The following is a 25,484-nucleotide window of genomic DNA, read 5'->3' as shown; positions in this document are numbered from 1 at the left end:
AGCAGGGTGGTATCTGTAAGTATTCTGTCTTCTGCTGTATAGTATATTGCTGTATACTATTCTCCTCAGAGATATGTGGCCTCCCTAGTTCCATCCAACCCCACCCCAAAATAAGATCTCAAGTTCTTCAGAACAAAGAACTGTAGAGAACTAGGGAGGGAGGATACAGCGTGATAAAGAAGCAAAATAAAAGCCCACCTGGCATATCTAATTTTTTTCCAATAATAAAAACCCAAAGAATCCCAAAAGAAATCTGTCGTAATTAGGTTAGAAAACAGACAGGTCTTTTCACAAAGGAAGAAAACTTCCAGGAAAATTTGTCACAATGCTGTATCTTCTCCGTCTTCTGCTCTGAGGGTCTCAGTGTGTCTTAAAAGTATTATTTTTAAAATGATTTATTGCAAGGATGAGTGACTTCAGCCCCAGGTCCGCAGTGATCCCTAATCTTTTTCCGCAGCCCACAGAATTCCTTCTGCAATTGTCAAAACTCAGCAGTGTTATTTCTGGCTATTCTAAGATAGGAAATCCGTAAACATGGCAATGTAAAAAAACGTTTGTACAAACCTATTTCCCCAAATATAAGGAAGGCCACATCAAAACGATGCTAGCCTTGTCTTTGGTCACGATATGACCCACCCACCTGCTATTACTAAGCAATTCTCAGCTCTTCCCAAGAAGTGGCTTATGGTCCCCACACTACAAAAGGTACTGTATAATTCTCTTGGATCTGTTGTGTTTTGTTCATTTTTTTCCCCCAAGGAAAAGAGACACTGGTATAATATGTTTTCCTTTAACGTGAGAGCTATAGTGCTCTTGAGTTAATATAGCCATTATCAATCAAACATGGAAATGAATAAAATAGAATGATGTATGTCCGATCCATCCAGGAACTGAACCATCTTCTCTGTCCTTCTCATGGTCCTGCTCGCTTTGTCCTTTGACAGTAGCTCTTCTCTCTCCTGCCCTAGGAAGATTCCAAGATATCAGGTTTCTTTGTTCTGGCCTAACAGTTGGGAGCAGTGAAACCTCCCCCATGGAAGGATGTGAATGCAGTTTAGTGAGAAGTTGTAAAACCAGCCAGGCGGGTTTCAGTCTAAACCCAGAGAATATAAAGTTTTATTTATTTGGCTGATTTGTTCTACCGCTAGATATGCTAGAGCAACTTCATTAAGAGGAAAAGCGCAGGTGACGTAATTGTGGTCCCCAAACTCTCTATGCCACCTTGAGCTTCCTGCCCTGTTCTTTATTTCAAAGATCGGAAATGTTAATGTTTTACCCTGCTGCCCTTTCCTACACACTGAGGTTTGTGGCAACTGCCATTTTAAAGGAACGCACATGCTTTTCGGGAGTTCAGGTTAAAGAAAGTGGATGCACAGGCTTAGCAAAGGATGCAGTTTGGGATGTGTCTGTTATTAGCCTATACAGTAGAACCTTTGGTCACGACCATAATTCGTTCCATTACTTTGGGCGCAAACTGATTTGGTTGTAACCTAAACCAAATTTTGGAAGTTTGACACTTACAAAAAAAAAATGCGCTGAAGGGGAAATCGGCTGCAAAAAAAAAAAAAAAAAAGTGAATGTTTTGGTCGGAATCCGATTTGGTCGTGGTCAGAAGCATTCGTGACCAGAGGTTTTACGGTATCTTGGATACCAAGAACCAAGATTAAGAGGGGGGGGGGATAAGGTTTTCTTTGATTTACTTTGAGTTAATTAACGTTTAATTTTAATTTAACCAATGCAGCCCTATATTATTAATATTTTTTTTCCTTTTCCCTTTCAAAAGTATAAGAGGGCTTCATTGAGGGAGATCATTTAGAAATGTGAGATAGATAGATAGATAGATAGATAGATAGATAGATAGATAGATAGATAGATAGATAGACAGACAGACAAACAGATAGACGAACAGAAATTTTTAGCTCCTTACAATCACACTCTAAAATTCTTAGTGTCTTACCTTGCATATCTCCATATGAAGTTATATGGTGCTTTGTTTGATTATGGTTTGGTTATGCTTCAGGGGCCTTCTTCCAAAAACACTGATTAAGCAAACCATGGCTGATTGTGTTCTCTCTTTGCCAAATTACTCCCCTGTAGCTTAATTTCCAGGGTTATTATGACACCAAAATCACAGGAAGATTACAGTGGCCATAGGAGTAAATCCATAAACACTCACACTCTCCTTTTCACTAAGAAAAAGCAGATTAAATACCATTTTAAAAAAAATTGATGGATCCCTGTGTTGCTTTTATGATACGTGGTTAATAATTACTGTTTACATCTTGAGAAGTATTCCAGCACTTTCAGAAAACAAGGTTAGTGGAATTCCAACATTGCTGGAAACTGGAAGATGGAACCAACCCTGTGTTAACATAATAGAATAAGAGTTGGAAGGGACCTTAGAGGTCTTCTAGTCCAACCCCCTGCTTAGGCAGGAAACCCTACACCACTTCAGACAAATAGTTATCCAACATCTTCTTTAAAACTTCCAGTGTTGTAGCATTCACAACTTCTGCAGGCAAGTTGTTCCACTGATTAATTGTTCTAACTGTCAGGAAATTTCTCCTTAATTCTAAGTTGCTTCTCTCCTTGTACACTGAGAGCATATGCACCAAGACAAATTCCTTGTGTGTCCAATCACACTTGGCCAATAAAAATTCTATTCTATTCTATTCTATTCTATTCTATTCTATTCTATTCTATTCTCCTTGATTAATTTCCACCCATTGCTTCTTGTCCTGCCCTCAGGTGCTTTGGAGAATAGTTTGACTCCCTCTTCTTTGTGGCAGCCCCTGAGATATTGGAACACTGCTATCTTTCTTTTCATTAAACTAGACATACCCAGTTCCTGCAACCATTCTTCATATGTTGGTCCAGCACATTTTGTTTAGTCTCAATCTCTCTTAATTTTACCCAAAGTATACAGATAAGAACGTTTGGTTTGTAAAGAGAAATGCAAGGACAGCATTTGTGGATTGACCAGTTGACTCAGAAAAGGAATACGGCAGCTCCATGGGAACAGATGGAATTGTCTTATGTTCAGGTGTCAGAATCCACAACTGTCCCTCTAATTTGTTTGCAGACATGAAAGATGTTGAAAGGAACATTGCAAAGGCTTTTAAACACATCTTGCAATAAGCAGTTTTTTTTTCTGGGTTAAAACAAACATTAATAATCTGTGCTTTCAACAAAATTTCAAGCCACAGGAAGCTGGAAATTTAGATGCAATATTTTTTTTAAAGTGCTTTTTTTTTGGGGGGGGAGTGATTAAAATATATTTAAATGTAGCCCATTACATGGAAGAATAGGCACCGCACTGATTCTCACACTTCTCAGTCTAAAAATATGTGATCCCTAGTTACTTGCTGTAAACATGTTTATCTGGGAACTCATCCCACAGAACTTAGTGAGACTAATAGCGAGTAATTAATTACTACCAGTGAATATTTAGTGAGCAATTGTCCCACTGAAGAGATATACTACTGACAAATACATTGTTGGCAAATGTGTGTAGTAGTAATGCCACTGCAATCTTATGTAGACCAGCTGTTTATAATATCTCACTGGAATGCTAGTCATCAAGAGTGTGAACACTACTGCTATTGTATCTTAAGAGAGTTGATTGAATCTGGGATAATTGGCATGTAACCTTCTCTATTAATAGTGCAGAGAGATATGTGAATTAAATGAATGCCATGGACATATGCCATGCATTAACTAAAAAGGCTTTACAATCCTCGCAACAACTTGGTGAACAATTCCACCGGTAATTATCCTTTAGACTCGGATAAGATCAGAAGAGTGGGGGGGAAAGAAGAAAAGCAATACCTAATTTGTTGGATCAATGAATAATCAATCCCATAAAACAACGCTGCAAAGATTAAATCACAAGCATTGTCTGGCCACTGAAATGCACTGATTTTGATTTTTAACAGCTGTTGGCATAAATATCTTTTTCTATGTTTGAAGTTGGAACATCCATACTGCTTAAAATATAACTTGGACTATAAAGTGAAAGTGATACACAAATGAATAAAATTTTATCTTTGTGCGTGTGCGTGATAGCATTTTGCTAACTTGTAATTTGTAATGCTTAATAGCAATCGCACTTAGACTTATATACCGCTTCACAGTGCTTCACAGCCCTCTCTAAGCGGTATACAGCAACAGTCTGGGTCATTTTACTGACCTCAGAAGAATAGTAATGCTGGTAGAGATTAAATTGTGGCTCTCACATACTGTAGTTGGATAATGAAATATCTGCAAACAAACACTCCATATTTCAACCCTGATTGTACATATATTTTCTTCCATTGGGAATTAACATTAACTACATCAGTGATATGTGAAGCCTTTATTCTGATTTATATGGAACGTCTTAAGAAAAACTCAATACAGTAGTAGGAGCTTTTCCCTAGAGCAGTTCTCACCTATGAAGTCCTCCTGATATAAGAATTAGACATATACAAAGTTCAGTTGTGGTTTTTTGCCACATGCAGGCAATTGGATGGGGCTGAAGCAAGTGTTGAATTGGTGTTGTAGGCAGTGCTCAGTTAATGACCATAATTGGGAGCAACAATTCTGTCACTAAGCGACACAGTTGTAACGCAAAACAAAAAATTATGTAACCATGCCAACTTATAACAATAGTTCTGGTTGTAGTCATTAAGTGAATCATACAAAGTTGTTAAGTGTGACATCATATGATTGGAACTTATAATTTCAGAAGCCAGCATCAAGGTCCCAGATAGCAATCACATGACTCTGGGAATGCTGTGACAAACCACAACTTCAACAACCCCATTTACTTCTCCTTTGTCAATGCCGTCACAGCTTTGAACGATTGTTGAATGAGTGGTTACTAAAGGAGGACTGTTTGTATCTCTTATAGAATTTTTATTTTGTCTAACCCAGGAGTGTCAAACTCTCAGCCTGTGGGCCGGATGCATCACGTGCTGGCCACGCCCGTACCCAGTTTAGCGAAGGGTGGGAAAGTCGCGATACGTCATGTGACGATGCCATGACGATGCGAGTTTGATACCCCTGGTCTAACCCAACAGAACATTGAAAAGAGAAGATTGCAACGGGGGTCAGGATTCTGTCTGGCCATCAGTAATAATTCTCTAAATTCTGGGAGTAGTGGGAAAAGAATCCAGGAAAGGAAATCCCACTGTATCTCTGCAGGAAAGGTAGCTGCCGGGCAGTCACTTGGAATGTTTGTGGCTGCTTCAATCTAAGCTTCCCTCCTTCCTCTCTTCTAGTCATGTGACCCAAAACAGCACAAATGCAGCCTGGCTTAAGATTTTCTGGTGCATATAATTTAAGTTCTCTAACACAGTGGTCCCCAACCTTTCTGGGTTAGTGGCCTGGCAGGAGGGGAGGGAGGAGATGGTTCCGTGTGAGTGGCTGGCAGGCAGGCAGGCAGGTAGGCAGGCAGGCATGTGAGCACCTGCAGCTCCATTTGTGAAAATGGTGGGCGTTTGCGTGGCCTGATTTCGAATGGGCCATGGCCCGGTGGCTGGGGAACCCTGCTATAAGTTGCTTAGAGCTGAATAGGTTTTAGGTAAAGGTAAAGGTTCCCCTCGCACATATGTGCTAGTCATTCCTGACTTTAGGGGGCAGTGTTCATCTCCTTTTCAAAGCCGAAGAGCCAGCGCTGTCCAAAGACGTCTCCGTGGTCATGTGGCCAGCATGAATAAATGCCAAAGGCGCACGGAACGCTGTTACCTTCCCACCAAAGGTGGTCCCTATTTTTCTACTTGCATTTTTTATGTGTTTTCGAACTGCTAGGTTGGCAGAAGCTGGGGCAAGTAAGGGGAGCTCATCCTATTCCACGGCACTCGGGATTCAAACTGCTGAACTGCCGACCTTTCGATTGACAAGCTCAGCATCTTAGCCACTGAGCTACGGCGTCCCTGAATAGGTTTTAAGTAGTGGATAAATTGAATGAATGAAAACATATACAGATGCATCATGGGGTGGGGGGAGCAGAAACCCAGAAGTATACATGCATATACACAGATGCAACATATTATTTCATTACACAGAAGAAAAGGCAGATTCCTTCAAATCTGCTACTGGTGAAGGGGCTGGAAAGAATTCCAGAAAGAATACTCTGCTCTGTCTTTCTTGTTTCCTTTGTCTAAGACCTCCTTCCCTTTCCCCTTCCTCCTATTTTTCCCTTTCTAACAGCAAGTCTATGCCTATTACACCCAAACAAGACAGATGAATGATAAGATGATTGCTCCGTATGGCTTCAAATTGGTCCTAAAAATTAGATCTCAATTCTATAATGTCTGTTCCTAGATTTAGTTCACAAAAGGATTAAGGTAGCCCTCGTTGCCTAGGCATTTAGCCAAACAGCCACATGTACGTGCTGTACAATCCTAACTTGGGCAGCTAAAGAAATCAGATGCATATTTATTTACCCAACAGAAGGAAATATATTGTAAATTTTAGATCACGTTTAATCACACATATACACAACTCTCTGCTCCTGGTATGAAAGCATTGCTCATATCATACAATGACTCAACGATAAAAGGTGGGAGGGGGAGCAGAGGGAAAGAAATATCAGCTGCAAATAACTGAAACCTTAGAAGAAGAGCAAAGGTTGAGACTGAAAAAGCAGTCTAACCTGCCCAGGACTGTGAGATGGGCAAATTGTCTGGAGCAAACAGAACAAGCTGTCTCCAATTCCAAAGAAAAGGAAGGCAGGAAAATCAATAAAAAAAACTGCCTTTCTGGGAAAACAACAGGTTAATGGCAGGTTAAAAATAACAAGTATTAAAAATTTCCAAATGGCGTCTATGTCTCTACTGAGTAAAACAAAAAACAAAACAAAACACACTTCTCCTCCAAAACATTATAGAACAGGGTGCCCTGTGCTGTTGTGTAATACTTTAGGGTTCTTCTTAAGGCTAAAACATAAAGGTGTGCAATTACATCTGATCCTGCTTAGCATTTCAATGAGATGCTTGGAACTTTCTGGTTCTTATTCCATCCCATTTTAATCCTAATAAAAGCTTACTCTTTCCTGGCTCTTTGGAAAATTTCTTGCCGAAGGATTTTTCCAAATATTTTTTTTTTCCTTATGGAGGGATAGCAAGGGAGTTTTGTGCTTTCCTGGGCAAGATTAGATTAGCACTTGGTACTAGAGAGAGTGAGTTTTGCTGGCAGATGCATATTTATTTACCCAACAGAAGGAAATATATTGTAAATTTTAGATCACGTTTAATCACACATATACACAACTCTCTGCTCCTGGTATGAAAGCATTGCTCATATCATACAATGACTCAACGATAAAAGGTGGGAGGGGGAGCAGAGGGAAAGAAATATCAGCTGCAAATAACTGAAACCTTAGAAGAAGAGCAAAGGTTGAGACTGAAAAAGCAGTCTAACCTGCCCAGGACTGTGAGATGGGCAAATTGTCTGGAGCAAACAGAACAAGCTGTCTCCAATTCCAAAGAAAAGGAAGGCAGGAAAATCAATAAAAAAAACTGCCTTTCTGGGAAAACAACAGGTTAATGGCAGGTTAAAAATAACAAGTATTAAAAATTTCCAAATGGCGTCTATGTCTCTACTGAGTAAAACAAAAAACAAAACAAAACACACACTTCTCCTCCAAAAACATTATAGAACAGGGTGCGCCCTGTGCTGTTGTGTAATACTTTAGGGTTCTTCTTAAGGCTAAAACATAAAGGTGTGCAATTACATCTGATCCTGCTTAGCATTTCAATGAGATGCTTGGAACTTTCTGGTTCTTATTCCATCCCATTTTAATCCTAATAAAAGCTTACTCTTTCCTGGCTCTTTGGAAAATTTCTTGCCGAAGGATTTTTCCAAATATTTTTTTTTTCCTTATGGAGGGATAGCAAGGGAGTTTTGTGCTTTCCTGGGCAAGATTAGATTAGCACTTGGTACTAGAGAGAGTGAGTTTTGCTGGCAGATGCATATATTTAAATATAAACTGTCCTAATCTTGTTAAACAACCCCTGCCCCAATTTCAAAGGGAAAACTTTTGGGGAGGGAAACCACCACAGCTCAGCTCAGGCCAATTCACCAAGGCGGCTCCTCCTCCTCTCTCAATTGGTGTTTTTTTTTTTTTCCATGGAATCATAGAATTGAAGGGATTTAAGAGGATGTGGTGGCTCAGTGGCTAAGATGCTGAGCTTGCCGATCGAACGTTCAGCAGTTCAGCGGTTCGAATCCTTAGTGCCGCGTATTGGGGTGAGCTCCCATTACTTGTCCCAGCTTCTGCCAACCTAGCAGTTCAAAAGCACGTAAAAAATGCAAGTAAAAAAATAGGGACCACCTTTGGTGGGAAGGTAACAGCGTTCCGTGCGCCTTTGGAGTTGAGTCATGCCAGCCACATGACTACGGAGACATCTTCGGACAGCATTGGCTCTTCGGCTTTGAAACGGAGATGAGCACCGTCCCCTAGAGTTGGCAACGACTAGCACGTATGTGCGAGGGGAACCTTTACCTTTACCTAAGAGGTCTTCTAGTCCAACACCCTGCTCAAGGTAGGCAACCTTATAAGAGTGATGTCAAACTTGCACCCCACAGGCTTCACACTGCGTCACACATTGGCCATGCCCACACCCGGTTTTGTGAAAGGGGAAAAAAATTGCAGTACGTCACGTGATGGCGTGACGCCACAAGTTTGACACCAGTGCCTTATCCCCATTCCAGTCAAATAGTTGATCAGTCTATTTTTGAAAATAGTGATGGAACACTCACAACCTCAGGAGGAGTTAACTGTTCTCCCTGTTAGAGACATAAGTATGAGCATTGGTGGCAAATCATTTTTTCAGTGTCATTGTAACTTCAGTTGTTAAGCAAATGCTCGTAAGTCAAAGATAGTAGAAAACAGCATGTTAAAAATGTTACTAATAGGACAAAGTGTCCTTTTTGCCACAACAAAAAAAGCAGACTCCTTTGAAGATATCACCTATGAATATGAAGTTACCAATGTTTTATCAAATGTTGCAAAGACCTGTTTGATCTTGGGAACAGTCTCCAGTTATATCTTTTAACTATATATTTGCACGTCATATAGTATGTGAATTGGCAACTATATGCTGATCACAAGCTACGTATCAGGGATGCACAATTTCCAGCTCTGTGGACTTCAGCTCCCAGAATTCTCCAGCCAGGATGACTATTTGCCAAAAATTCTAGCAATTTTAAGGAAAACTTTCTTCAGCCTGGCACATTCCAGAAGTATTTTATTCCCATCAACCCGAGTCAACATACTGGAGGGAGGGAATTGCAGTTTGACCCATGTGGAGGTAATCAGGCTGGAAAAGAATAATTTAAGTCAGTCTTAATAAGTTAAGACCTGTGGACTTCAACTCTCAATTCTGGGAGTTGAAGTCCACAGGTCTTAATATTACCAAGGTTGAAAAGCACCGATTTAAGTTATTCTTAGCAAGCCATGGGCATATTGACTTAGAATTCTAGGAATTGGAGTCTACCACTTCTTATGGACAGTTTCAGGTGATCTCACTTTTGTTGTTGGAGGAGGAAATGTCTTGCTCAATAGCCCATTTGTTTTTTGAATAGCTGCTGACATGTTCACTCACCTGAGCCATCTGGAAATGCTTCTCTGTGTGTAATCAGTTCCATATTTTCTACAGTGTATTTTAAATACCTATTGGCTTTAAGAGACCTTCCAAAATGAAGCATAACTGCAAAAGACACTGGCTAGTCAAATTCAGAGGAAGACCCAGGTTGGTGACAGTATAAAAATCTAAATCTTTTACCATTTGGATGGGAGACCACTAGGAAATCCTAGGATTGTAGAAAAACATTCCAGAAGTCAGTGGAAGTCAGTTATCTCCTTGAAGTAATCCAGGAACTGAGTTTGACTCAAGGACTTTAACTTATTAAGCAAAAACATGTTTTTAAAAAATATCCAAAAGAATCAAATGACATTTTTTCCAGTCTAAACAAAGTAAAATATCCCCTAAAAGTTTTCTCCCCTCAAAGTTTGTTTCTAACAGGCTATAGATGTGAATCACTCTGGAAGAAACTGTTTTGTGTCCTATGTGTTACCCTATAATGTTTTGTTTTCAATGAAAACCCCAATTTACTCTTCCTGTATTAAACCCATGCAGATGTAGTGATACAAAGCAGAATATAGTCCAAATGTTTAATCTAAAACAGTGGAGTGAAATAGCAAATAACACGCATCTTGTTCAGCTCTGTCTAGAAAAACAGTATCGTTTTATTAAGAATTAGGTACTCTGTCTAGGATTTTAACTTTACTGTCTAGAATTAAATTAAAAGCAGTACTAGACAGTATTTGAGGAAGGAATAATGGATGGATGCTTATTAAAGACTAACAGGGAATATTGTGATGAGAATGTTACAGAGATCTGATTTTACTGATTTTAGGGAGGGAAGACTTAAGGTCATGCTGAATTCTCACACTGGATTTAATAGGATTTCCACATATGTCACCTTGACAGCTGAATCAATGCCCTCTTTGTTTAACACAGATTTGTAACGACTTCAAATAGTGGGCACAACTCTTATCCCAGTTGATTATATTCATGTATGACAACAATCACTAACATTCATAGTGTCTGGGTGTAGAATTACACATTCAGCTAAGATTAGGAAAACAATAGTTTCAGAAAACTATTGTTGAACAGGAAGTAGTTTTCAGCTGAGTATCAGGGAAAAGGTCTGTTATCATTTATGGAGCAATGCATGAACCCAATTAAGTTGCAATCAATAAACTGTGGTTAAACAAATAATGGCTTAGTATGAAGCCTGGCAATTCATCCATTTGTATGGCTGCAATGGACATCTTCCTTCAGAATCTAATGATGATCTAGGCTGTTTTGTCATACAAGCACACATTTCCTGAGAGATGGGCTTGAGGAGAGTGCAATACCAAAAGGTTTGGCTTGCTATCATATTAAGCATGAAAAACTGGTTATTTTCCAAACCAGGAAAAAGAACATTGAGCTGCCAGAGGGTTGTGCTGCCAAGGTAAACCACAGAAAGTAGTATATAGCATAAATGAGAGAAAAGAACCTTCATTATATCAAGCTGTCTTTTTTTATTTATTTATTTTTATTTATTCGCATTTATATCCCGTCCTTCTCCGAAAACTCAGGGCGGCTTACACTATGTCAAGCAATAATTAATTCGTTTAACCAAGTTGAAATGGGAAAAAATGTGATTTTTGCTTTCCTTATTAAAATACTGCTGTATAGATGCTGTTTAGAGAACGCAGCAAGTCATTCATTTAGCCACATCTACTTTCTCTCAAATATTTCTGTGTGCAGAAATACTTGTCTATATGATTAATGATACAAGTATTTGAGAAATGTCTAATAATATTATGATGGAATCACAGCACATAAGTCATGGTAAATAATGTACTATTTATGGACATCAGAGCTTTTGTATATTTCTTAATTGGTCTACCTAATGTTTTCCTTCTTTAAAAAATCTTAATATTAAGAAGTAGAGGAAAAGGAACTGAAATCTTAGACAAGAGTGACAGTACCCATCATTTTTTTTTATTCTGAGGGGGAAAAAACCCTCTCTGGATCTCAAATATACATTCTGAGAAAATTAACATGGTGGATGGTAGCAACTCAGTGCTTCATCTGGCAGTGTGTTTACCTGTTTAGGAAAAAGAAAAATGGAACAGGCAATAAGGAACATGGGAGCAGGAAGACTGCAGAGGAATATCCACATCTGTTTGCCATCTAATAAATGAGTATTTTGTGACTGATCACACCTACCACTGTCACCAGTTATGACTTAGGCCAACTCTTCCAGCTCTGTTGTCAAGGATGTGAGTGCCCATGAAACATTGACACTAAACAGAAAGTTAAAAGGTGTATTTGAATAGATACTACTTCTGTCTCTGAAGTCTGACTATAGTATCACAATTTAATTTTTCTCACCCTGCAACATTCCTAAACTTGCCACAAAACTGTTGGGAAAAGGTATTGCCTTCTTAAGATATTCATGTGGTCATGTTTATCATCCTTTTGTATGTAGCCAGATTTCATTCATTATGCCTAATCTCTCAACAAAGAAATATTTAATGATACCTTGCAACTCCTCTTATTCTAACCCTGGCTGTAAGCCTCGCGAGAATGGGACAAATTGACAAATAAAACACAACACACAGGAGAAGCAGCAGCTTCTTGTCCATTTTTCCTTACAGCTATATAGCCTGGCTGCTTTCCTTGCTTTTTATCCCGCGCTGGCTCTTGGGGGGGGGGGGCGGCTAGTGCTGGAGCAGCACGTGCAAGCAAAGGCAACCCCTGGAAAAGCCGACCTTAGCTGGTTTTCCTTTCCCAGCCTAGGAACTGAGCCAGCCTGTCAGCTTCTTCCCTTTTGCTGTGGGAACAGTGACTCATCAACTTTCCTCAGTCCGGCTGGAGGTCCTGGGCGTTCTAATGAGGTCCTTTGCCAATTGCTTTGCTTAGCAATGGAAAGTTATGGCTTGTGGCTTTATGAGACTGCGGACCAGAGAGTGAAGGTGATGGACAGCAAGAGATGAGCATTTGTCTGCTTTCTGGAGAAGAAAACACGGCCTGTAATGCCAGGGCAGAGTTTCTCAAACTCAGCAGCTTTAAGATGTGTGTGCTTCAATTCCCAGCATTCCCCAGATGGCACTCTGAAAATTTAGGGTGTGCAAGGATTTGAAGTAGAGGGGGATGAGGGGGTAGGTGGTCTGCCTAGAGGGCAAAGAAGGCACCCGGAAATCAAAGGAGCAAGAAAGAACCCAGGCAGGGCAAGGAGGTTACGTGCAGTGGGAATGCAAAAACTCAAGAGGACAAGGGGAGCTAGCAGAAGGATCAATATTTTGCATTGGATTTTCCTAATCAGTTAAAATATAATCCCATTTGGGTTTTCCCTGCATAGTGACTGATTGGACTCTCTCTCTCTCTCTCTCTCTCTCTCTCTCCCCTCTCTCTCCCCCCCTCTCTCTCAGCACACACAAAGGAGGAAAAAAGTGCAGTTAGTGAGATACAAATAAGGGATCAAAAATGTCACGTACATTACAAGTTGTTCAATGTATCCCTACAAAGGATGGAATGGGTTGTATTGCTTTTTAAAGGAAAAAAAACCCCTTAAATATTACTAGTAAGTTTTAAGAGTAGCTGGTTGATGGCACACAGGTGGGCCAAAGGCTTTTTTCCAATGTTTTTCCACAGAATTTCTGTTTTATTTCCTAAATCCAAGTGAGTAACATAATAAAAATTGTACATCCCCCCAAACCATATCTTACATAAAAGATACATTAAAAATACGTGTAAGTTACCCTGTGATCAGATGGGTGGCCAATAAATTCGATAGATGATAGACGATAGATAGATAGACAGACAGACAGACAGACAGACAGACAGATTAGATCGATCTAAGATTAGTAATTTCCTGGTTCATCACATAACTACTATTATGTTGAATATGCCTCAGTTTCATAAAAGTTGAGAACCACTGGTGTAAATCACTAATTAAAATTGAAAGGCTATAAGAAATAAGAGATTGGCACTAGGAATACAGTTTATCATAAAATTGGAATACAGACCCTAAACATAGGCCATTTATTTCAATGGGGGGGGGGGAGAGATGAATCAAGAAAGTGTTTGTGAAGAAAGGATTCAGAAATGACTTCTAGTGTTCAAAAGTCCTCCTTAGATAGCTAGGTAGATGTTCAGCACGTTTATTAGATTTTTATCATGCCTTTATTACTGTTTACAAGTAACTCAAGGTAGCAGACATACATACATTCCTTCTTCCTCCTCTTCTTCCCCCACAGTAAGGTGAGTTGGGCTGAGAGAGAGTGTGACTGTCCCAAGGTCATCCAGCTGGAATTCATTCCTTCTGCCCCGTTCCCACTATCTGGCCAGGCACAAAACTCAGCTCTGTTTTTGCTGATTAAACATCCATTTAGAGGTCAAGTTAAAATGCAGGGCTACAAAAAACATTTGCACCACCACGGATTCTGATTGTCATTACAACTATGCCAGAATATAAAATCATCATTGCGGTTCTGTGCACAGGGCTGGAGCAGTGGTGAAATCTGAACCAGTTTACTACCGGTTTGCTGGCTGCACATGCGCGCTGTGCACGCACGCACAGTACACGCCAAAAGGAGGCATGGGGTAAGTAGAACAGGGCGTGGGGTGGGGGGTGATCAGCTGTGACGCGCGGTCTTTTTTTTTACTTTTAAAAGCATTTTTTTACAACCTATTCGGCCAAAGAGGTTGTAAAAAAATGCTTTTAAAAGAAAAAAAAAGGTTCTGATGATTGTGTGGTTCAGCTGGGCAAGGGGGGGGGGGGAGGGATTTTTGCTACCAGTTCTCCGAACCATCCGCCACTGATCGGCCAATCCAGTCCGAACTGGGACCATTTCACCCCTGGGCTGGAGGCAAGCACAAAGGACATTACATGGAACAACTAGCATCTCACCTAGTAAAGTTCCAACAGGGTGTTAATAATGAACAACTAGGAAAATGTGAGCATGTGTCTGAATACAAAACTTGGCTGAACCATTTGGTCAACTTTTTACCCCTCCCTGAATTTTCAAGAGAGATTTACTATAAGGAGGAGCGGAGAATCAGTAGCAAACTTAGTAGAAATTTGGGGAAAGTATAGTTAGCTTGCTTTACATTCGTAGTTTACATGTAGTAGCTATTAATTACTCAGAGTAAGCAATAAAGGTTTTCCTTGTCAGATGTATTTATTTTTGTACTTGTGTTATGTGACATCTGCAAAAAGTTTGTCACAAGTTGCAACGGAGCAACTTGTGTTTCATTCAGTTCAGTAAAATTTGAAATAAATTCATGGTGTGTGAGTCATAAAAGTCCATGGCTTTTGCAATGGAGCAACTTGTGTTTCATTCAGTTCAGTAATATTTGAAATAAATTCATGGTGTGTGAGTCATAAAAGTCCATTTAAAACTTATGCTGTAATGTATTTTCAAAACCCCAACCACTAATATTTCCTAGCTGTTCTTTGTGAAGAATTTAGAAAGTTTATAGCAACTACTATCCCCAAGGTATCTTTGTTGGACAACAGCTAACAAAGAGCTACTTAACAGATGGATTGAAATTAGATCTGCTAGGAGATTTCTGGCTAATTTGTATGAACGCACAGATTATTGACACTTTGATTACTACAGCATATCCATGCCATAAATTAGACTGCGGAAATGGAGAAAACCCTAAATAGAAGTGAATTTTGCAATAGAGCAACTTGGCTTTCATTCAGTTCAGTAATTTGAAATAAATTCATGGTCTGTGAATTCTTTTAACTCTAAACACATGTCTTTTTTGCATAAGGTTCCAGTCGGTAGATCTTACTATTTTTTTAAATCTTTAATTTTGTAAAGAATTAAAATAGATTCTTCCCCCAGGCTCAGTGTCTACTTTATTTTCTTTCAACTCTGAGTTGAAAATTATGCTTCTGCACTTTCACATTTTATCCTAATCCCTTTTCAGGCTTCATTGAGTGGTCTTTCTATCCTCCCACACACAAACCGTCCCTCCCCATGTCAAATCATCAATTCTTTAAGGTAACCACAGCAGCTATGGGGAGTGGGGGGAGGGGCTGTTGGAAAATGTAGTATTAAGACTCTACAATCCCATTATAGTACAGGTAGTTCTCGACTTACAACAGTTTGTTTAGTGACTGAAGTTGCAACAGCTCTGAAGAAAGTGACTTCGTTCACACTTATGACGGTTGCAGCATCCCCATAGTCACATGATCAGAATTCAGACACTTGGCAACTAACTCATCTTTATGACCGTTGCAATGTCCCAGGATCGTGGGATTAACTTTTACGATCAGCAAAGTCGAGGGGGAAGCTAGATTCACTTAACAACCTTGTAACTAATTTAACAATTGCAGTGATTCACTTAACAACCGTGGCAAGAAAGGTCCTAAAATGGGGCAAAACATACTTAACAAATGTCTCAGCAATGGAAATTTTGGGCTCAATTTTGGTCATAAGTCAAGGACTACCTGTACTCTAGCCAACATGACAACCCGCAGAGGTATGGAATTACAATTACTCTTCACCCCTAATCATGTTAGCAACAGAAAGTTCTGTAAAACATTTGCAAGATCCAGATGCAGGATGTTAGCAGTAGCCAATTTTGATGTTCCCCACCCACCCAAATGGTACAAATGCAGATCACCCTCTACTGTTTTAAAACCTGTTAGCACTTGACAATTTCTCTGTTTTGGTAGTTCCAGGTTGATGGAAAGGCCTTTATTGATGGACTGTGTTTTGTGTGGCAAATCACAAATTGCATGGGTTAAACCTCTTTTCTGCCCATTGTTTAAACTGTAATTGAAAAGTATGATTCACTTGATGACTAAGGACATTCACCTTATTTAGAGGGATGTACAGAACTGAATTGGATACCCATTAACAACTCCATCTTTACCTGGTAATTACTTTGATTCCTTGCCTTTGGCTACTAACTCTCTGGTCCATTTATTTATCCAAACTTTCCATCAACATGCTCAACAGTCAGTCTGCTTTGACTAGGATTTCTCTAGTTGCCAGTTGCCAGTTGCCAGTAAAAGAGAATTAAATGGACTTTGTTTTTCAACAAGCCTGGCTTTATTGCAAGAGCATACACATTGGCAAAATGTGAAATAATATAAATTAAGAATCAGCCTTACACTGTAGTTTCGGAATTCTTGGTTTTGAACTATTGTGGTTTTCAGAAAAGATGCATATGACATGCTGCATTTTTTTAAGCAGAAGTGAGAAATAATGATCTTGTAAACAAGTATAACAACCTACCATGAATGTTGCAACAAGGAAGAATGCTTCTGTTCAAAGACCCAGCTAACTAGTTAGAACCTTTTTTCCAGCATATAGAATAGAATAGAATAGAATAGAAAAGAGTAGAGTAGAGTAGAGTAGAGTAGAGTAGAGTAGAATAGAATAGAATAGAATAGAATAGAATAGAATAGAATTTTTATTGGCCAAGTGTGATTGGACACACAAGGAATTTGTCTTGGTGCATATGCTCTCAGTGTACATAAAAGAAAAGAAAAGGTACCTTCATCAAGGTACAACACTTACAACACTTAATGATAGTCATAGGGTACAAATAAGCAATCAGGAAACAATCAATATCAATATAAATCATAAGGATACCAGCAACAAAGTTACAGTCATACAGTCATAAGTGGAAGGAGATGGGGTGATGGGAACAATGAGAAGATTAATAGTAGTGCAGATTTAGTAAATAGTTTGACAGTGTTGAGGGAATTATTTGTTTATCAGAGTGATGGCATTCGGGAAAAAAATGTTCTTGTGTCTAGTTGTTCTGGTGTGCAGTGCTCTATAGCATAGTTTTGAGGGTAGGAGTTGAAACAGTTTATGTTCCAGGATGTAAGGGGTCTGTAAATATTTTCACGGCCCTCTTCTTGATTCGTGCAGTATACAGGTCCTCAATGGAAGGCAGGTTGGTAGCAATTGTTTTTTCTGCAGTTCTAATCATTCTCTGAAGTCTGTGTCTATCTTGTTGGGTTGCAGAACCAAACCAGACAGTTATAGGGGTGCAAATGACAGACTCAATAATTCCTCTGTAGAACTGGATCAGCAGCTCCTTGGGCAGTTTGAGCTTTGAGTTGGCACAGAAAGAATATTCTTTGTTGTCCTTTTTTGATGATGTTTTTGATGTTAGTTTTCCTTTTTAGATCTTGCGATATGGTAGAACCTAGAAATTTGAAGGTTTCTACTGTTGATACTGTGTTGTCTAGTATTGTGAGAGGTGGAAGTATGGAAGGGTTTCTCCTAAAGTCTACCACCATTTCTACGGTTTTGAGTGTGTTCAGTTCCAGATTGTTTTGGTCGCACCACGAGGCTAGTCGTTCAACCTCCCGTCTGTATGCAGATTCATCATTGTCTCAAATGAGACCGATCACTGTTGTGTCATCTGTGAACTTCAGTAGTTTAACAAATGAATCATTGGAGATGCAGTCATTTGTATAGAGAGAAGTGGGGAGAGCACACAGCCATGGGGGGGCCCTGTGCTAATTGTACAGGTATCTGATGTGATCCTGCTTAGCTTCACCTGCTGCTTCCTGTTTGTTAGGAAGCTTGTGATCCACTTACAAGTCTGATCCGGGACCTGTAGCTGGTTTAGCTTAGTTAGAAGAGTGTCTGGAATGATGGTATTGAATGCTGAACTAGTCTACAAAGAGGACCCTTGCATAGGTCTTTGGAGATTCAAGATGTTGTAGAATGTACTGCAGAGCCATATTAACAGCATCATCTGTTGATCTATTTGCTTGGTATGCAAATTGCAAGGGGTCTAACAGCTGATCCGTGATGGTTTTCAAGTGGGACAGCACTAGCCTTTCAAAGGTTTTCATGACTACAGATGTTAAAGTAACTGGTCTGTAGTCATTCAGTTCCTTGATGGTGGGTTCTTCAGCACTGGGATGATGGTAGAGTGTTTGAAGCAAGAAGGAACATAGCACATCTCTAGTGATTTATTGAAGATATGGGTGAAGATGGGGGCCAATTGGTCAGCACAGACTATTAAGCAAGAAGGAGTTATCTTGTCTGGGCCTGGAGCTTTTCCTGGCTTTTGTCTGTGAAATATGTCCTGCACTTCCTTTTCTGTGATCACTAGGGGTTGTGAACCCAATGGGATGGAGTCAGTTGTAGGAGGCTTTGCTGTTGTTGGTGTGTCTGAGATGGGGGTTGAGGAGATAGGTGGCTGTAGTTTCCTTTCAAACCTGCAGTAAAACTCGTTCAGGTCATCTGCCATATTCCATTCCAATTTCTTTTCCAGCATTTCCTTTTTCTTAAACATAGCTTCACCTTACTCTGCTCATTCAGAAAGGTTTGTGGGAAGGCTTCCTAGTATTTTCTCCTAAAGCTTTTTGCACGTGGCAAATATTGCTTCCTTTTGTGGAGCTTGACTAAACCGGAATCATGCTTGGAAAAAGTCACAGTTTAAACTATTAATAATAATAATAACCTTTATTGTCATTGTACAACAAAATTGATTTAGCCTCTACTAAAATTGTACTAAAATTGTACTACAAAATTGATACAACAAAATTGATTTAGCCTCTACTGGTGCAATCCATAACAAAAATACAAGACAACATGAATAATATAGAAAATGGTCTTTATACAAGTAATTAGGGAGAAACCAGCCATATGTTTCCATGTATGCATGGAGCAATCATAGTTGTATTTAAGAGTCTGACAGCCCATGGATAAAAGCTGTTTTTAAACCTGTTTGTCTGGCTGGCTATATTTCTATGTCTTCTGCCTGATGCTAAAAGTGAGAAAAGACACTGATCAGGATGTGAATCATCCCTAAGTATCTTCCTTATTCTGCTGAAACATCGAGACCGGGCAATGTCATCCAGTGGTGATAGGGGGCAACCAATGGTTTCTTGTGATGAATTGATCACTCTCTGTAGTGCCTTCCTGTCCACAGCTGTTGAACCAGCATACCATACTGTTATACAGTACATAAATATATTTTCTATTGTAGACCAATAGAAAGAGGTCATCAGCCATTGTTCCACCTGGTTTTTCCACAGGACTCTAAGGAAATGAAGTCTGTGTTGAGGCTTACTAACCACCAGGGATGTGTTGTTTTTCCGGTGGAGATCTTGACTAATAAACACTCCCAAAAATGTAAAAGAATTTACCAGTAGGAATTGATATATCTTGATCTCACCAAAACATTTGGCAAGGTCTCCCATTATAGCTTGATAGGCAAGATGGATAAACGTAGGCTAGCAGCAGTGGTGAAATGCAAATTTTTTGCTACCAGTTCTGTGGGCGTGGCTTGTTGGGCGCATGTGATTGGGTGGGCGTGGGCAACTTTTTTTTTTTACTTTTTAAAGCATTTTTTACTACCTAATGGCCCGAACTGGTAGTAAAAAGATGCTTTAAAAAGTTAAAAAAAAAGGTTCCAATGATCGTGCGGCACAGCTGATTGACAATCAGTTGTGCTGTACGATCGGCTGAACTTTTTTACTTTTTTAAAGCATTTTTTTACTAATGGTTTGCCCGAACCAGTAGTTTTTATTACTATTGGTTCGCCCGAACCGGTACCATTTCACCCCTGGCTAGCAGATACAAAATCAGTCAACATTGGCTTGGTCCTGCTATCTTCTGTGATTATGGTTCCCACTATAGCCATAAAACCATAGCACTATTCATCTCTTGCACATTCCGAGGTTTCCTTTCCTGACACCTTGCAAAATACAAGTAGTCCTTGAATTATGACCATTCATTCAGAAGTTGTGATGGTGCTGAAAAAATGACTTGTGACAGGTCCTCACACTTACATCCATCCCTGCAGCCTTGTGATCACAATCCAGGCACTTGGCAATCGGCTTATATTTACAATGGTTGCAGCATACTAGTGTTGTATGAATGTCATTTGTGACCTTCCTAGCTGACTTCCAACAAGCAAAGCCAAGGGGGAAGCCAGCAGGGAAAATTGCAAATGGAAATCATGTGATGTCTCGCTTAAAGGTGCTGGTTGTCACCTTTAAAGCCCTTCATGGCTTGGGACCAGGTTATCTGAGGGACCATCTCTTGCCGGTCACATCTACCCGACCCATCAGAGCAGGGAGGCAGGGAATGTTGCAGGTCCCATCCCCGAGGGAGATATACCTGGTGGGACCCAGAAGAAGGGCCTTCCCTGTGGTGGCTCCCTCTTTCTGGAACATAATTCCCCCAGAGATTATAACGGCTCCCACGGTAATACTCTTCTGGAAGGCGCTGAAGACCTGGTTCTGCCAGTGGGCCTGGGGAACCCAGAGCATGATGGAGCCAATGGTAAAATTCAATTTTTCTTACTACTGCATCTGTGGGCATGGCTTGGTGGGAGTGGTGTGGCTTGGTGGGTGTGGCAGGGGAAGGATACTGCAAAATCTCCATTCCCACCCCACTCCAGAGGAAGGTTACTGCAAAATTCCCATTCCCTCCCCACTCCTGGGGGAAGGATATTGCAAAATCTCCATTCCCACCCCACTCTGGGGCCAGCCAGAGGTGGTATTTGCAGGTTCTCCGAACTACTCAAAAGTTCCACTACCAGTTCTCTGAACTAGTCAAAAATTCCACTACCGGTTCTCCAGAGCCTGTCAGAACCTGCTGGATTTCACCCCTGGATAGAGCCCAATAAATGGCTTGTGTGATCTGCTGTCGCCAGGGCGGGGGCTGGGAGGTGATTTTGTTATATTGTACTATATTAATTTATTTGATTCTTTTGTTAGTTTTTATTGTTTTAAATGTGGTGTTATATTTTCTGTAAGCCGCCTTGAGTCACCATGGGTGAATAGGGTGCAATATAAATTCAATAAATAAATAAATAATTAAATAAATAAATAAATAATGACTGTAGCAAAAAAAAAGCTGTAAAATCGACTGTAGCCATGTTATGCCTTACTTAAGGACTACATCGCTTAATGGCACATTTTTTGGTCCCAATTGGTCATCAGTCAAGGATTACTTTATCAACAGGACTCTAAACATAAAACAGCAGCAAATCAGTAACATCCTTACTAAATCATAGTGGCACAGATAGGTCAATTAAAAGTCTCAATTTAGTCTCCATGACTTTTTATGTACTTGTTAAGGTACATAATATGGTTCATGCATGATTTTTCAGTATGGTATGTTGCTTTCTGACAGCAAATATTTTCCTCCACAACACTTTATAGTGGACAAATGAGCCACTTCCTATAGCAAATAAAAAAATACAATTATGAGATTAAGATTGCAAAATTTAATGAAGAAATTAGTGAGGGAAGATTTCAACTTCTCTATGGCTTCAGGAGAGTCACTCTTAAGCTAAGAAGTGACACAACCAATTTCATCAAGAAATAACACAACTGGGATTTATTAATTATAATGTTATTCACCTTAGAGCAGGGATGTCAAACTCAAGGCCCATGGGCCGGATGCATCATGCGCTGGCCACGCCCATCCCCAGTGTAGCAAAGGGGGAAAAGTCACAATAAGTCACGTGATAATGCCGTGATGACACAAATTTGACACCCCTGCCTTAGAGTGATACGAGCAAGACCCTTTTTTGGTCCACAGGTATAACTTGCCCAACAATGCAATAATACATGACACACAACTACTTTTGTGAATGGTCCCCATTCAGAGATAGTTGTCTCTGAACCTGCTGTATTTACGGACTTCTGAATTTCCCTTTTACCAATTCCACCAGTATGAACTGCAAAAGCTCATTTGTAACAAGACAGGAACGAACTATGAAAACCCACTTCTGAAAATGATCATGCAATGTTATATGATTAGGTTCAAACTCAACTTTGGTGGTGGTCAATCAGTCAGTCACTTTCATCTCTTCATGATCTGTGGACATCTGTTCAGCAGGGTTATCAGTATCTGCTTGAACTCCTGCTCATGTCATCAGTGATAGCATCAAGACACTTTCTCTTCTCCCAGCCAGTCTTCTTTAATTGCCTTTACTTTTTCCAGTGCATCAGTGCTTCCTTGTGACTCTTGCCTGGGCATTAAGTATCCAAAATAGTGCTAGTTTATTTATTAATACTTCCTTAACAAGCCCCTAGTTTGACTTCCTCTAGCGCTGAATGACTTGTTCTTCTCTTACAGTCCAAGATAACTTCACGGTTTTGTTTTGTTTTTTTCAGCACCACAATTTAAAGGCATATTTTAACTTTTATTCAGCTTTTTCAATGATTCAGCTTCCAGTCACATACTACAAATGGGGAAATTCATAATCTTGACATTAAATATCTTTGTAGTTATTAGAAGGTCTATGCCCCTTAATATTTTGTCTACATCTTCCATTGTCTGCCTCCGCTTTATTTCATGATTAGAGTCACTGTCTTTGTAAGTTTTTAAGCATTGGAAGATGAAGAAGATCCTGAAGATGAAACTAAAATATTTTGGCCACCTAATGAGAAGGAAGGACTCACTGGAGAAGAGCCTAATGCTGGGAAAGATTGAGGGCAAAAGAAGAGTGGGACGACAGAGAATGAGGTGGATGGATTCACTGAAGCAGTTGGCATGAGCTAAAATGGACTCCAGAGGATGGTAGAGGACAGGAAGGCCTGGAGGAACGTTATCCATGGGGTCATGATGGGTCGGACACGACTTCGCAACTAATAACAACAAGCACTGCACACCATAACAACTAGACACAAGAACAGTTTTTTTCCGAAACACCATCATTCTGCTAAACAAATAATTCCCTCAATACTGTCAAACTAGTTACTAAGTCTGCATTGCTATTAATCTTCTTATTGTTCCTATCACCCATCTCCTTCCACTTATGACAGTATGACTGTAACCTTGTTGCTGGTATCCTTATGATTTATATTGACTAATATGATTTGATTGCTTATTTGTTCCCTATGACTATTATTAAGTGTTGTACGTTATGATTCTTGACGAATGTATGTTGTCTTTTTATGTACACTGAGAGCATATGCACCAAAGACAAATTCCTTGTGTGTCTAATCACACTTGGCCAATAAAGAATTCTATTCTATTCTATTCTATTCTATTCTATTCTATTCTATTCTATTCTATTCTATGCTATTCTATACTATTCTATTCTAAGAAGAAGCATTGGAAGACAATGTCTATTCCTCTTCCAACTTCTTTTCTACTATTTGCATTGAGCTGCAGTTGATTATCTCTACTTGCAGCCCAAGGAATTCTCGACAATTTTCCACCGCACATCTGCAGGCATTGACAAGAGAGTGTACGTTATCCCATCCAAAGCCTGGATCACAGGTTTCTTTCCTATGGCAAAAACAGGGCTTTCAACTAAGGGAAAAGAGGGGAATTACTTGCATTCCTCAAAAACAGTGCTGCAAACGTGCTGATGGTGGCTTTGCCTGAATCTTCCATTGAAGGAAATGTTTTTACAGTATTTGCAAAATGGAACTTACTGTAAGCTTTAATCCTCTGCATGGGTCTTTGTGTGTGTGTGTGTGTGTGTTTGTGCGTGTGTGTGTGTGTGCGTGTGTGTATTTCTGCATTGGCTAGTTGAATAGAGCCTATTCTTCTGTATATTATGCATAGGATCACATCCTTCGTAAAATGAGATTTTTACTTTTGTTGAGCAAGCAAATTGATGGGTGTGAGTAGCTTAAAGGGAAATAGTGTGTAAAGTATACATGGTATTGCATTAGGAAGGGTTGGTCTGATATGCCAAGGTGCTCAAACTGGTAGGGCTTGCTGGATATTGCTACGTGCAAGACTACATAAAAGTTTGGGATGCGTGGGTGTGAGTGTTTATTTAGGAATCAAAACTTTTGCTGATTCTGTCTTCTCAAATCTATAAAAATAATGCTACTTGCTAACAGTACTATCTCGACTCCCTTGGCCAAAAATGAGATCTGGACCTTGCAGATCTCAAAAGGGAACATTATTCTGGATTTACCCTAGCAACATCAAGCATATAAACAAAACCCAAACATTTCGTTTGGAAAAAAAAATAGGGAAAATGTTTTATAGTGGGTACACTGGAAGCTAAATATTGTAGAGCAAGCAAATTACCTCCAGATTCCAGGAAATCTGGCAAACAACCTTGTGGATCTTTTAGCAAGGCTGTTCTGTTTCCCTTCCCCCAATACTCCCAGCAAAGAGTCCGTCAGAGGCCTTCCTTTTTTTTCCCTTTTATTTACATAGATACATGTCCTGGCCACGTCTACCCACGGGCCTGCCAAGTTTCTGAAGATAACGAGGAAATTATAGATAAGGCCAGAATTACTCACGAATATATTCTTCCCTCCATTGAAATAGTTAGCTCGCGCTAATTCATTAGCTCGCGCCAACTCATTACTTTGTCCAAGACAAAAAACCAGGAAGTCCCGCCTCCTATTTATAGTCTCTGCAGATGTCACTGCATGACAATTATGACTTGGCTTTGTCCCAACTCTTCCGCTGCTGCGCACGGCGATTACGTCTACGTGACCTTGCATCGCTCCAAAACTGTTCTTGGGGCGTTGCCAAATCAGAAGGAGGCTCCATGGAATCAGGCTGTGCCGGCCCCTCCCCATCCCTTTGAGTGGGTGCCAGGGAGGGAAAGGGCTCAAGAGAAGCAGGGCTGGCCAGGTCTTCTCCCTCACTTTCTGAATCATCCGAGTCCAGGAGTCCGGGTCCAGGAACCTGGGTCACAACAAAGGCAGTTTTAAAAGCCATTTTTGATATATGGCATAGAAACCTAATAAAGAGCCAAGCTTTCCATTATGTATTATTTTTATTTACGTGCATATTTATTTACTTGTATGTTGCCTTGCCTTCTCCAATTTTGCCATCAGAACAGCCTGTGAAATACCACTGTATGGAGTCTGGCCCAAAGTCAGCCTGAAACTATCCATAGCAAAGATTGGACTTAAATCTGTTCTCTTTGCTTTGGCACCCCAGAACCATGGTAGTGAACTATCACATTCACAAGACAATATGAGTATTTAAAAGTCTCCTCCAT

General features: G+C 39.9%; 1 long non-coding RNA gene across 2 annotated transcripts in view; it reads right to left on the bottom strand.

The window, feature by feature from the left end:
- The window catches only part of LOC131193978 (uncharacterized), a 63,066-nt gene extending 38,207 nt beyond the window's left edge, over positions 1 to 24,859 (bottom strand). For both annotated transcript variants that reach the window (XR_009154080.1, XR_009154079.1), the window contains exons 1-2: positions 24,772 to 24,859; positions 1,958 to 2,189 (exon numbers count right to left, since the gene is read on the bottom strand). This is a non-coding gene — a long non-coding RNA (uncharacterized LOC131193978). The remainder of the gene's footprint in view (positions 1 to 1,957; positions 2,190 to 24,771) is intronic.
- Positions 24,860 to 25,484: the final 625 nt, after the last annotated feature.

Source organism: Ahaetulla prasina, chromosome 3 (assembly GCF_028640845.1).
Source record: "Ahaetulla prasina isolate Xishuangbanna chromosome 3, ASM2864084v1, whole genome shotgun sequence".
Classification (NCBI taxonomy): Eukaryota; Metazoa; Chordata; class Lepidosauria; order Squamata; family Colubridae; genus Ahaetulla; species Ahaetulla prasina.
The sequence above is the reverse complement of the archived record's forward strand: the minus strand, read 5'-3'. Positions and strand labels throughout refer to the sequence as shown.